This window comes from Aulonocara sp. 'chitande type north' Nkhata Bay, linkage group LG4 (genome assembly GCF_057382095.1).
Source record: "Aulonocara sp. 'chitande type north' Nkhata Bay isolate Kocher_YH1m ecotype deep benthic linkage group LG4, A_spYH_male_GT1.1, whole genome shotgun sequence".
NCBI classification, from domain to species: Eukaryota; Metazoa; Chordata; class Actinopteri; order Cichliformes; family Cichlidae; genus Aulonocara; species Aulonocara sp. 'chitande type north' Nkhata Bay.
Window position 1 is genome coordinate 2,113,735 of NC_141347.1, and position 16,743 is coordinate 2,130,477.

Here is a 16,743-nt window from a genome sequence, read left to right on the forward strand (position 1 = left end):
TTTGTTCCTTACATTGAAATGTGGATGTGTATGCGTGTGACAAAGGACAGACTTCCTCTGCCTGGTATGAAGTGAAGATAAGTGTCCAGCTGTGGGAAGAAGTCTTGTAGTGAACAACAGCCTAAGTCATCAAAAGGTCAACATGCAGTATTCTACCATATGCAAACTTATATTATTAAAAGATTATACTGACTACTAAGTACAATTTTCTATTGACATTCCCTCTTGTTTGTCACGTAATAACTTTTAAGTGAGAGATCAGTAGCTAAATCTTGTACATTTTCTGTCACATCGTCATTAATCACACAAAGTCTTCATGTTCCAACAGGTCAGAGTCATCATTATCATTTGTCACGGCTATGTATGCAGCAACAGTGGAAAATATTATGCGGTTAATCATGACTTTTAGACATGGCAGGATACATGTTACAAAGACACAAAATAAAAGTAAAAATGTTCCAACTCCAATGAGTAGTCTTTTTAGCACCAGGAGCCAGTGTAAAACCAAGAAAACCAGTCACTTGTATCACTTAAATAGTCCTGAATTTGGGCCTGCTGGATCTCTCTCAAGGCATTCAGGGCGTCTGTCATGTTTGATGAGTGTACAATGTCTGGTATGTAAGTGCAGCAGGTGTTGTTGAAGAGGACACAAACTCCCCCTTTCTCTGCTAGTATCATGTCCAGAGCTACTCGATGTTGCATCACTGCAATGTGTAATGCATCGATTTCCTGATTCTGCTGTTCGTTGATCTTACATGAAGCGTTCAAGAAGAGTCTTAAACGGTAGTCCAGATTTTCAATCCTCAGCATGTTTTTTTTCCAGTTCCCTCCAAGGGGAACAATGAATGAAGTACTTTCTGTCCGGTAGTCCATAATTTTAATTCCTTCAGTACGTCGCTTCCCCATGTGGTTGAAGTTTAGGGAACGTTGATCTTCTTTTCCGGCATGCTATAGAAGTGGTGTTTACTGTGGTCATCCTGAAAGTGTGGTCTGACAGGAATATAGGAGCACATGTTCCTGTCCAGCCTGGGGGCAGTATGAAATATGCCCGTTTCCACATAGCCAGGCCATTCGTTGCACCCAGTACGTGCCGTTAGAAGGTCCACTCATATTCAGAGGGGCGCCCTCTCCGTGACCTGCAGTTTGGACACAGTTTGTGGTGTTTCCAAGGGGTCCGTTACCTTTTTCTTGTTGATAACACATGGAGTGGTTCTTCCCTGGGAGTTGGTCCAGGAACACTGGGAAGTGGATGGATGTATTCCGGTTTGTCACATTGAAATCGACCCAGAAGAGTTGATCACATGTTCCATTACTAAGTCCAACAGCATGTGAGATTGTATCGTTGGTGGTGGTTTGGCTGTGTTGGAATCCATTGCCAGCAAAACTAGCTGCACACTTTGCTTGAGTGTTGTTCATATATTCACCATATAGTGTGGGGTGTGTCGACGTGCTGGGAATATGAGAACAGAAATAACAGTCTGTATTTGACGATTCTGCCTTTGTCCTGTCGTGGATATAATGGTACCAGGCATTGTTCATCCACGGGTGGATGTGGTCTTGTGCCATGTCTCTTAGGTGGGAGTTATTGTGTGTCCATCTTTTCTGTCTGCTTCGTGGTTCAACGGTTTCCGGCATCAGCTGGGGTCCTGTAAGGGTGAGCGTCGTAGTCAAGGTAACCAGGAGGGTCCACCTTCCCATGACTGCGTACAGGTCCGTCACACCCTACTACTTGGTTACCCTAGAGTTGGCCAATGGCTGCAGGTTGAAGTGCAAGCAATGCTCAATCAGCACTTCCCAGTTGGAGTGGTCAGAAGCACTTGGTATGGACCCTCCTACCGTGGCGAGATCCAATCACCTGGCTTCAACCTGCAAGAAATAGGTGAAAAAGAGTCTTGCGGCAGTTTATTGTTCAAATTAACTTCTCTGTTTATCAACAATCGAGTCATCCATCCGCCAGAGTGGTTTCACGGATTGATTTATCTAGTGACCCGCTAGTAACTGGTAGTGGAAAAGGTTGCCCATGTATAATTTCAAATGGAGACAGTTTGTTAGTTTGTTGCTTCCTTGTGTTATTCTCATCCACATTTTGACCAGGCCTACACATTCTGGCCATGGTCTGTCAGTTTCTTGCATTGTTTTCCTGAGCCTTTGCTTTATAGTGCCATTTGTCCTCTCCACTAATCCTGCACTCTGTGGATGGTAGGCACAATGGTGTTTCAAACTGAAATCTAGTGCTTCAGATACTTTACTGATCACGTCATTTACAAAATGGGTTCCATTATCTGATCTCATCAGAGTAGGAATTCCATATGTTGGAATGAAATGGTTGCATAGACACTTTGCAACTGAGATTGCGTCTGCTTTTTTCGCTGGGTAGATTTCTGGCCATTTTGAGAAAATCTATAATTACTAGAGCGTATTTTGAGCCCTGACACTCATTCAGTTCAATGAAGTCCATGTGAATTAATGAATTGGGTGAGGTGGTGTAGGAAAATGTCCTCTTTTTGGTCTTAAGTTATCTTGGGTATTGTGTTTTTGGCAGGTCATACATGTTCTCATATCCTTTTATAGTATAGAATTGTTGGTTTATTATAAAGATCATCTCTCCTGATGAGACATGGCTTAAACCATGGCTCACTAGAGCGGCTGTTTTGTGTAATGATTTGGGAAGAATGGGTTTTCCTGCTATTTTCATTATGTCATCAGTGTCTAGTACTGCTCCTTGTTTTAGCCATTGCTTTTGTTCTTTTGATGGTGCTGCTTTTTGTTCGTCCTGTGCTGCACATTTGCAAATTGCTAAATGTCGCGGCAGTTGTACTGTTTGTAACAGTTGCTTCAGCAAATCTGCATACTGAACTGGGTTTCCAGAGGAGGTAACCATTCCTCTGTTATCCCATATTTTTGCAAAGTGGTGAACTGCTGCAAATACATACTGGCTGTCTGTGTGGATATTAATATCCTTTCTTTCATGTATTTCACATGCTCTGATTACTGCAGTCAGTTCTGCACTCTGAGCTGAATGCGTGTGTGCCAAGGCTCTTGCTTCCACTATAGTGTCTGTTGTGGTTACTGCATATTCTACACAGGTACGCCCTAGTGCATTTTTTGATGCTGAACCGTCAACAAAGATGTCAGTGAGACCTTCTTGTGGTGTACTGTAAATGTCAGCACGTGGTTTAGTTTCCTCTTCTAATTTTTCCACGCAGCAATGTGCTTTTCCCTCCGTGGGTGTTGGCAACAATGTGCCAGGATATAAAGGTCCACATCTCACTATGTTGATATGGGATTGCGAAAGCAGTGTGCCAACATAGGAGAGTTGTCTAGCATGTGTTAAGAAAGGCAAATGTGCTTGTAGCAGTATAGAAGTTACTGCATGTGGTACTCTAACAGTCAGAGTGTGTCCTAAAACTATGTCAGCAGATTTGTTGCACTGCCTCTGAAGCTGCTGCACATGCTTGTACACAGGTGGGCATTCCTGAGGCCAGGAATGAATAGAGTTTGTTTGAATAGAAAGCTAGTGGCCTTTGTTTTTCTCCAAATGATTGTGTCAATACTGCTTTCATGTGTCTCTGTGTTCCGTCTACATTTAAGTAGAATGGTTTGCCATAATCTGGTAATGCAAGCACAACGTTAGTTTGGAGCATGATTTTTAGTTTAGTAAATGCTCCTTCTGCTTCTGGTGTCCACTGTATTTTATCTTTTAAAGCAAGATCTTTTCCATAGATTAGGTTTTGCAGTGGTTGTACCTGTGCTGCATATTCTGGAATCCACGCCCTGCAGAAGTTACATAGCCCGAGAAAACTCATCATCTGTTGCTTAGTTTGTGGCTGTGGTGCATTTTGTATGGCCACTTTTCTTTTGTCTAGTAGTTTTCTTCCTTCACCTGAGAGGGTGTGGCCTAAGTATGTTGCTTCAGGTCTCCATAATTGGAGTTTATTCAGAAACACTTTGTGGCCTTGCTCAGCCAGGTGACGTAGCACAGCCATAGTATTCTGTTTACACCCTTCCTCTGTGTGGCCAGTCACTAAAATATCATCTACGTAAAGTAGAAACTGTCCTTCTGCTGGCAGGAGGCAGGACATCATTGATTTCTTTAAAGCTTCAGCATAGAGAGTGGGGCTGTTTTGAAATCCCTGAGGTAACCTAGTATAGGTGTATCTCTGTCCCTCAAATGTGAAGCCGAACAGATATTGTGAGTTAGGATGTAAAGGCACTGAGAAAAAGGCATTTGATAAATCTATCACTGAGAACCATTGTTCTTTTGGAGTGACTTGATTCAGTATAGTGTGAGGATTTGCTACTACTGGTGGTATCATTTCAGTAATTTCATTTATTGCTCGCAGATCATGTACCAAACGATACTTTCCAGTATTAGCTTTCTTGACTGGGAAGATTGGAGTATTGCAGGTAGCAGAATTAGTTTTTATTAGAATTCCTGCTTTTTCCATATCTTTTCATATCACTGGTTTAATCCCTTCTGTTGCTTCCTTAGATAAGGGGTATTGTGGTTTAATGGGCCTGCGGGATGAAACAGTCTGTACTGTTACTGAGTCTGCGTTTTTTATTAATCCCACATCAGTTGGTCCATTCGACCACAGTGTAGAAGGTAAACTTTTAAGTGCTGGCTCTTCTTCCAGCGAGAGAATTTGTCATTCTTGTGTGCTGTGTCCTCTCCCATAATATCGCTTTCCATGCTCCGCTTTGTGTCCGTACTTGGAATTTCTTTGACATGAACGTTTACGCTAAGATCCAGTTTGCCACCTTTTCTCTGTTCCTGCCTCACATTTTTGCGCAAAACCATGTCTCCCACCTGGAAGCCATCCTCCTCTCCCCTTTCTGCCTTCCCCCTGCGGATCTTGTCTTGGGTGGTTTTGACATTTTTGGTTACGTCAGCGTAAACCACCTCCTGGGATTTTAGGCCCTCACACACGTCTTCATTCGAAATGAGTTTAGTGACCATGCCTTCTGTAACCTGCCAAAATACAATGACTGAGTAACTGGATTAGGATTGAGACATCTTCTCTCTTGTACATTACACCATTTTACCTTGTATGCCTTTGGGATCTCCGATGGATACCTTGCCTCTCTGCCGAACATGAGGTAATATGGGCTGTATTTTGTTGTCAGCTGCTTTTATGTCCTCAGTCCAAACATGGTTGACTGCAGGAATTTGTCCCAGTTCTTGGGCTCGTCACTCACCAGTTTATTGAGGGATCTGAAATGTCAATGCATGAATACAATATACTAAATAGCCATCGTTGTGACATAGTTACAGCACAATATATAAATGACAGTATTGTACCTCTGGATTGTGCCATTTAATCTCTCCACCAAGCCATTGGTTTGGGGATGGTATGGTGAGCAGAGGCTTCTTCGGATGCCCAGGGTTTTACACAGGCCATAGTTGACCTTGAAAAGGTGATCACATTGGTCATTCAAGCTGACATTACATATGTGCTTGAGCTACTAATACCCCACCTTGTTGCAGAACTCTGAGCCCTGGTCTGTTAGCAGTCTTTTAGGTGCACTAAATTTGTAGAAAAAATCCAGAATACAACTGGTGACCTCATCTGCAGTTTTGTTTTTCAGTGGGTAGGCCTCTGCCCATTTGGTGAAATAGTCAACCATCACACAAATGTACTGATTACCACCATCCGTTAAGGTCAGTTTACCCACAAGATCCATTCCAACGAGCTCAAAGGGCTCTGTGACCTGTGAGGGGGGTAAAGAAGAACATGTCACATTTGATGTATTTGGACAGTAACAAATATGCTGTCTGTGTTACTGTACCTCGATTGGAATGTATCCTTTCTTTTCCTTAATATTGGCCCGCTTACACTGGCATTGTGGGCACTGAGCAACCTATTGCCAAATTAAGTAACATTGCATGTTAATGATCAGCAAAGTGCCTTGGAGCTGTAGGTTATATGGGTTAGTTAGGAGCAACAGGGTACGAACACAAGACATACGAACAACAGAGAAACAAACAAATGTAAAAAAAAAACAAAGGGGGGGGGGGGGGGGGTTCTTGGGTTTCCACAATGCGTTTGAGGCTCATTCATACAGAATGTGCTCACCCATTTTTTAATGTCACCCTCCATGCCAGGCCAGTAATAGCGTGCCATGATGGCGCAGTGGGTCTTCTCCCATCCACAGTGTCCACCAAAGTGGCTGGACTGAAATTCCTCAAAAATGTCATTTGCCTCTTTGGCAGTGCAGACCACTTTTGCCAGGTTCTCCGTTCTGTTCTTCTTCTGCCTGCATACATAGTACAGGTCTCCATCTCCATTGGGCATGTGGGGCGAGACAAGAACAAACAGACAAGAGGGAATGTTCACATTAACGCACAATACTACACTCTGATGGTTTACATGACATTATCCATTGTACTCACCATTTATCCTGAAGGTCTCAGCTCTTCTTTTGATTGTATATCTTTCCCTGCTGGTTGATCCTTCAGGATAGCGATCGTGGAGCTTGAACTCCAGAAGCTCCCTCACAATTCTGGGATCCATTTCCCTCACCTACACCTGTCCACCTATCTACCTACTCCACTGTACCACAAACACACAGACTAACAGACACACCACACAAACCAACTAGCACACCTCAGTCACTCACTTTCAGGAGTCCACTCTCTCACAAGCTCTTCCCAACCACACTGGCTATAGTTGCCTTCTAATCACTATCTAACTGCTGTCTAACACTATCTAACTGCACATCCACACATGTGCAATAACACTAAGTGCAATAATCTTTTCTGGCATCGTTGTATTTTTACTCAGTTGTATATAGCATTCGTATTCTATTTTTATCTTATTGTATATTTTTATTCTATTTTATTCTACTGTATATAGTATATTATTTTATTCTATTCTGTACAGCTGTGTACTGTATTTATTCTTATTGTATTCTAATTTTTGCGTCATAACTTTTGCACTGTCCACTTCCTGCTGTGACAAAACAAATTTCCCACGTGTGGGACTAATAAAGGTTATCTTATCTATCTTATCTTAAATTCACTGACTGCTACCACCTCACGAAACCCACAGATGTTGGTTGTACTCACTGGGCTTATATAGACTGCATATGACTACCAATTCTTTCCAGCTGTGCTGCTTAATCACCTATATTGGCTACCAGTGTTCCTGGCAAACACCACACGATTGCCTCATGTGACTCCAGTTGCACAATTGAAATATACAGAATCACAGTAGAGACATAGGCAGCCTATTCTGACAAGGTGTGTTGTGAGCACACTGATGACATATTTCTATGTGATCTATGTGTGGAGTGCATATTGTTGTTGGGTAATAACATAAACAGAAGGAGTTGTGATGTCTACAACTTCATGTATATGATGGGATTTAAATGGATACACAATTGTGTTTCATGTGGTTGCATGGTTTATGGGACAGCAAAGACAACATTGACAATTACAAATGTGTTGTGCAGGTAACATATTCAAACGTGGTGATGGGACCAGCTGCAGATGTGTGTGTCATACGTATATCTGGCTGGATGATGGACAGAAGGAATTGACCCGTGTAGTCTTTGCTTACTGATTGTTTGTAGTGTTGACAATCCACATTGCTGGCATTGCATGTTTCAACATATTTGTGGGTAGATTTAGATGCACCACGTGTGAGTGCAGCCACTCAGCCTTTACTCAATGTGATCATAGCAGCAGGTGCAGATGTGTGTCACAAGTTAATCTAGTGGTAGGCTATGGTACTTGGCCACAGGTGGCAGCAGTGGACTGACCTGCATTGGGGACTGGTCCAGCTGCTATGTGGTAGTCAGTAGATGGGCTCCACATTGGGGATTATATGCAAGTTTTGGGGACTGTTTATTGCTGATCACTGTGTGACTGCTGTACATTCAGCGTAGCTGCCATCCCCTTACGGATCGTTATGAGATTGACCACACTTATGCAGACTGTATATCACATCCAACTCTGAAATGTTCGTTTGCAGAGGGGAGACACAGGCAGACTATGCTGGCGACATGTGAGTTACAACACTGGTGAAATATTGGTGTGTCATATATTTGTTCACGACATTTTTCTTATGGGCAAAAGTGTTGATATCAGGATGGTGATTCTTATGACTATGTGTATGTCATTTGGCATTTTGTACAAATGTAGGCTGATAATAAATACATGATATCATTTCATTCATTTCAATGGTTTATTTGCATGACGCACAAACACACAATTGAAAGGTACAAATGTGCATGACACGAATTCAAACGTGCTGCAGATGTGTGTCACCAGTTGATCTGGCTGTAGGCTGTGGCACTTGGCCAGAGGTGGCGCTGGTTGACTCGACTCCATGTTAGTGCACAGAGCAAACTGCTCGCTTTAGTTGTGGAGCAAAAACGCTGAATTCGGTGAAATAAACCGTGCGAGTGGAACGATAACGACGACAAGGGTCTCCCGATCGTTTACTCTTGCTGTCCTGTGAACAACAACGGCATGGTGTTACTTGTTTGCTGTTTTCGCGATCGCGTCGCGCATGAGGATATCACCAGGTAAACTCGCCACATTTTTAAACATTTTGTTGTTCAACAGCATCAAGACTGACGGAGTGTGTTTGAGATAACCTCACAAGTGTCACAGATGACACATTTGGCGTTTTTTTGCTGGTTTGTCGGTAGGAGCTACTGAAACGCAAGACTGCCACACATCTGTTCGACCAACGCCAGTTGATCTAAACGCCAGTTGATCTGGAACACCGGCAGCACAGGCAACGAAAAGTGCCACCGCCGGAACCCAGGACTTCACCAGTGCAAACGCCTGGGCGTGTGTAAGTGGAACTGTACAGTTTACTGGGTCTGAAGGCCCAAGGTCTGCTTATGTTGTGGCTGAGAAGAAAAAGACTGTTTCCTCTGAGACCAATATTTTCCATTTAGGCAACCTAAAAGACTGTTCTTCTCATGCTCCTCCTAGCCATAACAACGCAAAGAACTGTGGTAATTCTGTTCTGTTTGAGCCTGGACTAATTAACTCTGTGTCTGCTAGCTCAGAGGGTGTTCAATCAGAGACTATTAATTCAGAGACTGTTTTTCCAAAAACTGTCCAGCCTGAAGCTCACTTAGCTGCCCAGCCTCCTGAAGCTTCATCTCCTGTGTCCCTGCTAGCTCCATTCTCACCTCAGCTATCACTCCAGCCTCCTACGTTGCCTTTAGCCCAGTCTGCTGCTATCGGCCACTTGTGCAATCCATAGCTCAATTACCCGTTCAGTCCTTTGCTCATGTGCCTATTAAGTTTCGAGCTCAGTCTCCTGCATTGCCACCAGTTCAGTTCCCCGTAGCACTTCAGTCTCCCTCAGTTTGGTCTGCCACTCAGTTGCCCTTAGCTCCATCATCCATACTTCCACCACAACCATCACTACACTCCCCGTGTTTCCGGTAGCTCAGCTCGCACCTGAACCATTGGCCCAGTCCCCGGTAGCAGTACAGTCTTCTGGTCAGCTTAATATTCAGCCAGGGGTCCCAATACCCTCTAGCTCTACATCAGCCCCTGCTGGAAGCTCGGATGAGTCCATCCAGCACTCCGCGGCTCCCGCGCCGCCACCCGCCTCGTCCACTGGGGGTTCTGGTCAGCCCGGCCAGCACCACCTCGTCTCCGCTGGCGGCTCTGGTCAGGCCGGCCAGCACCTCCTCGTCTCCGCTGGAGGGTCCGAGGGGCCCGTTCAGCCTCCTGTCTCCACAATATTTTGGCTTCAGACTTGTTGGATATATTCCAGAAGGGTTACATGTGATATATTTTATCCCAATAACTCTCCAAGAACTGCTGAATAACTTGTACAGGAACAATAAAACTGATAATATGCAATTTCCAACCTGCCAAAAAGTGATTGTAGTCTATAACTTGTCACTGAAATACTATCTCCACTTCAAACTGGGCGGCTGTCATTCAGAAGGGTCATATGTCAAATATTACATCTCAAACAGTCCCTTAGAACTGCTGGATAACCTTTAAAGGAACATTAACATTGATAAAATGCTATTTTCAGCCTGCCAAAAAGTGATTGTGGACTATATCTTGTGACTGAAAGAATATTTCTTCTTCAAACTTGTTGAGTATCATCAAGAAGGGTTGAATGTGACACACAGGAGCCCAAACAGTCCCTTAGAACTGCTGAAAAACTTTTAAAATAACATTAATACCAATAATATGCCATTTTGAGCCTGCCAAAAAGCGATTGCCGCCTATATCTTGTCACTGAAACAATTTTTCTGCTCCAAACTTGCTGCATGTCATTCTGAAGGGTCATATGTGACATATTATATCTCAAACAGTCCCTTAGAACCAGTGTTGGGTAAGTAACTTTAACTTAGTAACTTAGTTACATTACTAGCCAGACCCGCCCCTGCACAGTTACCAGCTGTCAGCTGTTTCTCTCAGAAACAGTTCATAACTTCTCTTCAACTCATTAATGTCACCTAAAAGGCAAACCTGTTTCTCCATCACCTGTCCAGCTCTGATGATTCAGTAAGGACATCTCCTGGTTTCATCTTCATGTTTCCCTCTCACCAGATAACCAAACCATATCATGACCAGCAGCTTTTACAGCTGTGGCTCCAGCAAACATCAGCTGATACTAGAAAGTAATATTAAATAAATTCTAACAACAGCTGATAAAACGTGCTGCTGTTGTTTAACGCGACACCACTTGCTAATGTTACTGAATCTGTGGAAGCTTCGTGATAGCCACCACACGAAGTAATGAATAACGGGCCTATCTAAATCCCTGTAACGAGTAACGCGTTCCTGATTTTGGCATAACTAGTTACCGTGCTCATTACCACAATAATAACATAGTTATTGTAACGCGTTACTTAATAACGTGTTAGTCCCAACACTGCTTAGAACTGCTGAATAACCTTTAAGGGAACAATAAAACTGATAATATGCAATTTCCAACCTGCCAAAAAGTGATTGTGGACTATAACTTGTCACTGAAACAATATTTCTGCATCAAACTTGCTGGAAGTCATTCAGAAGGGTCATATGTGATATATTCTATCTCCATCAGTCACTTAGAACTGCTGAATAACCTTTAGGGGAACATTAATACCCATAATATGCCATTTTTGACCTGCCAAAAAGTGATTGTGGACTATAACTTGTTACTGAAACAATATTTCTACTTCAAACTTGACTGATATCATTCAGAAGGATCATATGTGACCCATTCTTATGGGCATAAATCGGTGCCATCAGAAACTGAAATTGAATAAGTTAAATTTGAATTTGAATTGCATAGATTGAATCTGAATTGTAACTTGAATAAATGCTTTTGAAAACTGAATTTGAATTAGTCTAATTTGAAATTGAATTTATGGTTTGAAAATGATCATCACTAAATTGAAATTGAATTTTATATTTTGAAATTGAATTCATTTGCTTTGAAACGGCATTTTATCCTTTAAAAATTCAGCTCTCGAATAATTTCAGTTTCACTTCTCACCATTCAGTTTCAGTTCTACAATTCAGTTTTTTGGAACTTGCATCCGGTTCCGGTTCTTGCGTAATCGTGCGCAGAGTAATCGAACTTCGTTTTACTAGCGGACCGCAAGTGGCAATCTACGACATCTTGAGCTGGAGCTGGAGTAATTCTTCTGAAGACATTCGTGATGTCAAATGACCAGTTGAGAAACTCTCAGGTTGGTAATAAATGTATTACATGTATAAGAACAAGCGTCATGTTAACAAATAATACCCGTACAGTAACGTTTATGCGTGTTGTAGCTGTTAGCTAAAAACGCTAATTTAGCGTAGATTGCCCTGGGTTCAGCGTTGACAAACAAATATGAAAGACTCCTTTCAATAGAATCCCAAAGTTGTCATCTTGTAGCCCTCCAGAGTCCTCCACACTTGCAGAGGCCCCTACAGTAGGAAAATGTGCAAAAGAATGTCAAAACCATTGCTATTTGGGTTTTCTTATGTCTCACACAGCATCCCAAGTCTTTAGCTTACTTAAAACCCTTAGCTACAGTGTATATTTAGTCTAACACTCATCAGTGTCTGGATCATTACTGATCACTTCGGTGTGATATGATATATAACTTTTCTGTTACATAGTGTATGATTAAATACACAGTACTCTTAACATACTTAACATACTCCTCAATTCTTAACATACTCAATTGTCAGGTCAGCAAGACACCTGCTAAATTTACTAACTTCTACCACTGTTCAGCCCAGTGTTCAGACTCACCAAGAGCCTCCCAGGTTTTGTGAAGCTAGACACAAACAACACATGCACAGATTACCAAATGACTTTTGAATCATTTGACATGTGTTTTACTGTTGTATTATATTAATTAGTTAGCATAAAATGATGTGATGCATCTTCTGAATATTGTGTCATTCTAGCAGACAGGCCCCTACAGTAGGATGAAGGAAAATTTACAGGCTAGTTTCAGGTGTGAGGAAATTGCAGGTTTCCTGAAAAGCACCATTAATTAATTAAAGTGCTTGAAATCCATGAAACTGTGCTTATTATTGTTAAATTCTTGTGGATTTAAAATGTGAAGGCAACGCTGATGGTTTGTAATGGCCTTAAGTGACACTTATTATTAACAGTTATCTTAATACTAAATGACATTGTATTGCATTTCCTTTTTCAGAATATATTCGTGCAGGAGTGCTTGTCCAGATTTAGGCAAAGGCTGGAGTATGTCCTCAACAACGACCCTCTTGACCTTGATTTTCTGGAGTACATTGTGACCCAAGAGAGGACTTTCATGAATGCACTGGAGAATGCTGACCTTCCTGCTGATGTCTGCGAAGCTATAGAAGAACTGAGCAACTTGTTACACCAGCGAAACAACCCTCCCCCCTTCAACTCTGTGGTACAGATTATTGGTCCTTATGGGCGTTTTAGGCTTCAGGTCACAGAGAATCACCTCCAAAGTCTTCTTCAGCTTGGTCTACCTGCCACATGTGTAGCAGACCTTCTTGGTGTCTCAAGACGTACCATGTACAGGAGAATGCAGGAGTACAACATGTCAGTTAGGAGTCTTTACTCTACCATATCTAATGACGCTCTTGATGCCAAAGTGAGAGACGTTAAATCCAGACTACCTCATGCTGGATATCAGATTGTCAAGGGTTGCCTTCAAGCTGCGGGCCACCGTGTACAGTGGAACAGACTAAAGGCATCAATGCACAGAGTTGATACAGAGGGCATCTTAACAAGAATGTCAACTTTGGGCTGTGTGGTTCGGCGAAAGTACTCTGTTCAAGGCCCACATTTCCTACAGCACATTGACACCAATCATAAATTAATTAGGTTTGTTTTGGCATGACATATGTCTGAATACAGACAGTGGAAAAATGTCAGTCTTAGTTTTACTGGATCTCAGTGCAGCATTTGATACAGTTGACCACAACATATTACTCAAACGACTGGAGAACTGGGCAGGTCTTTCAGGAACTGTACTAAACTGGTTCAAAACATACTTAGAAAACAGGAAATACTTTGTATCAATAGGTAACTTCACATCTGAGCAGACAAGTATCACATGTGGAGTTCCCCAAGGTTCCATCTTGGGACCCCTTCTGTTTAACATTTACATGCTCCCACTGGCAGATTATAAAAAACAACAAAATAAACTACCACAGCTATGCAGATGACACACAAATATATATTACAATGTCACCAGGAGACCAAGGCCCTGTACAGGCTCTTGGTAAATGCATTGGGGAAATTAATGACTGGCTGTGCCACAATTTTCTCCAGCTAAACAAAAACAAAACTGAGGTAATAGTCTTTGGCGCCAAAGAAAAACGATTACAGGTCACCAGAGAACTTCAATCTATACACCTAAAAACCACAGACCAGGCGAGAAATTTGGGTGTAGTGATGGATGCAGACCTAAACTTAGAAAAACACATTAAGACAATAACAACGTCAGCTTACTATCACCTCAAGAATATTTCAAGGATAAAAGATCTGATGTCTCAACAGGACCTGGAAAAACTAGTCCATGCATTCATCTTTAGTAGGCTTGATTACTGTAACAGCATCTTTACAGGTCTACCTAAAAAATCAGTCAGACAACTACAGCTCATTCAGAACTCTGCTGCTCGAGTCCTCACTAAGACCAAAAAAGTGGACCACATCAGTCCAGCTCTGAGGTCTTTACACTGGCTGCCTGTCCGTCAGAGGATAGACTTTAAAGTTCTGATGCTGGTCTATAAAGCTCTGAATGGTTTAGGACCAAAATACATCAGTGACCTCCTGACCCAGTATGAACCTTCCAGATCCCTCAGGTCATCTGGATCCGGTCTTTTATCAGTTCCCAGAGTCAGAACCAGACACGGAGAAGCTGCATTCAGCTTTTATGCTCCTTATATCTGGAACAAACTCCCAGAAAGCCTCAGATCAGCTGAAACACTCAGTTTATTTAAATCCAGGTTGAAGACTCACCTATTCTCAGCTGCATTTGAATAAAGCACCAAATCCACACTTAAGCTTAAATTTCAAAACCTGCATTTAACTACTGATTTTATCTATTGTTCTGATTTTATCTGTTTTGATTTTATATACTGTTTTTTTGTTTGTTAATTAGTTTGTTTGTTTGAATCAATTTTAAATCATGCTTTTTATTTGTTTCTAATGTCTCTGTAAAGCACTTTGAATCACCTTGTTGTTGAATTGTGCTATACAAATAAATTTGCCTTGCCTTGCCATAGAAAATTAAATGACTAACATAATTCTGAATAATTTTATCCATCAGATGCTTTATGCTTTGCTTGTCTTTTTTTCACCAAATACAACATAGTGATATTTGGCGGCATAGATGGCTACTCTAGGAAAGTAAATTGCGTACCCAAATACAGCACATATTATTAAATCCACAAAGACTTTCTCACATCTTGTTATCTTTTCTCTCTCCGCTTATGTAATTATACAGCTCACATATTTTGATCATATTGTGTATTATGACAGTTTGCACACTCTTGTCACATGTCCTCCTATAAACATTTTGTATATATGTATGAATTTTTAATGTGGTGGTGTTAATCAATTTTCCCCCACTTTAGATTATGTACCTTAATGCTGCATGCAACAACACAGCCAGCACTGCACTTGATTTTTTTCTGGACGGAGTGAGAAGATTTGGATGGCCTTACAAGTGAGTAATTCTTCGTAAAATTTATTCTGGAGTTTGTCTCATGATTTGTGTTTGCCATGTTTAACCATGAAATGATCAGGATTTCAGTGCTGTATATAAATTTGCAAGTGTGTCAATCATGTATTTGAATAATATTTTTGTGTATTTTGTTGTTTCAATACTTATTTCAAAATCTTATATGGTACAGAGTGAGAGCTGACCAAGGAGTTGAAAATGTCAAGATTGCTGAAATGATGTTCACTGTGAGAGGCACAGGATGTGGAAGCTTCATAAGAGGAAAAAGCGTGCACAACCAGAGGTAATGCTTGTAAGATCTAAATGGCATAACATTGTTATTTCATCATGAATGACTCCAGCTGAATTGCTGTTTGGCTGTCCTTTGTTAGTTTTTGATTGACCTTTCAGACCTTTTCTGTATTTTTTTTTTTTTCAAATGTAGAATTGAGCGCCTATGGAGGGATGTTTGGACAGGGGTGACACACATTTATTATGATGTGCTACACAGCTTGGAGGAAGATGGATTTCTTAACATCTCAGATAGTCTTCATCTCTTCTGTGCCCATTACACCTTCCTCCCAAGACCCAAGATTTGGCCAAGTTTTCTGTTGGCTGGAATGATCATTCCATCAGGACAGAGCATAGCCTTTCACCAAACCAGCTGTGGGAACTTGGGATGCTGCAGCACCCCATCAGAGAGCCACAGAGATATGAAGAAAATTTGGCAGTTGAGTAATAATGGCAATGTTTTGGTTTTATTGAGTGCTATATGTAGATTTTTAAAATCATTTACATATGCTGCTTTATTTCAGGAAGTCCAAATTGAGAGCATTGATTGGGAGAGTGCAGGGCTATCCCATCATAACAACCCAGGTGTTTTGGTGCCAGAAATGGAATGTCCACTGAATGCTGAAGATATTGAATCTCTACGCCTTTCCATAGATCCTCTTGTGCCTTCATGTAGTTTTGGAAGAGACATTTACCTGACCACACCATGGTCTTCACCTACATGAATCCATGAAAGTTGCAGCTTGGCCCATCAGAGAGTAAAATTATAAGAACATGTTATTTTACAAACTGCTAGTGATAGTTTTTCTTTTAAATAATCCCTTTTTCTAAGAAGAATAAGAACCTCTCCTTGTTTTAATGGTAATTTTCATTTTCTTACTTTCTGTTACACTCATGAACCCAAATCGATACTCACAAGCTGACACAGTTAAATGGAGGAGGGAATGAGATCAGCAAGGACTATATTGACAAAAACGTTTTTTATAATAATTTCAATGGCAATAAACAGAATGCTTAAACTGTAAAACAATAATTAAAAAAAAAAACCATCAAGCAACATATGTCGATTTCTTTGTTTTACTAACATTTCATGGAACAATCAAGATGTCTGGCTGGCTGATCATGCTCCTAAATATGAAGAAATGCCTGACCATAGTGGAACGCGTTTGTCATCACATGCTTGAACTCTTCATAAGTTTGCATATGCTGAACAGGTAGCTTGACTGTATTACTACATGCTGTAACGGTTGGGTAGCAAACTTCATGAGTGCCATACTGAATATGGCATGAGTGGTTGAACTGCAC

General features: G+C 41.4%; 3 pseudogenes across 2 annotated transcripts in view; 2 read left to right on the forward strand and 1 right to left on the reverse strand.

Annotated features, from left to right (window-relative positions):
- Positions 1 to 8,801, forward strand: part of LOC147331707 (uncharacterized) — a 23,074-nt pseudogene extending 14,273 nt beyond the window's left edge. The window contains exon 3 of the transcript XR_015128907.1: positions 8,659 to 8,801. The product of XR_015128907.1 is annotated as an uncharacterized LOC147331707 (transcript). The remainder of the gene's footprint in view (positions 1 to 8,658) is intronic.
- Positions 918 to 1,698, reverse strand: LOC147331708 (uncharacterized; annotated as a pseudogene).
- LOC147331709 (uncharacterized) lies at positions 7,997 to 16,743 on the forward strand (annotated as a pseudogene). Its single transcript, XR_015128908.1, has 8 exons — positions 7,997 to 8,009; positions 9,269 to 9,643; positions 12,596 to 13,304; positions 14,789 to 14,834; positions 15,062 to 15,153; positions 15,341 to 15,451; positions 15,593 to 15,877; positions 15,963 to 16,743. The product of XR_015128908.1 is annotated as an uncharacterized LOC147331709 (transcript).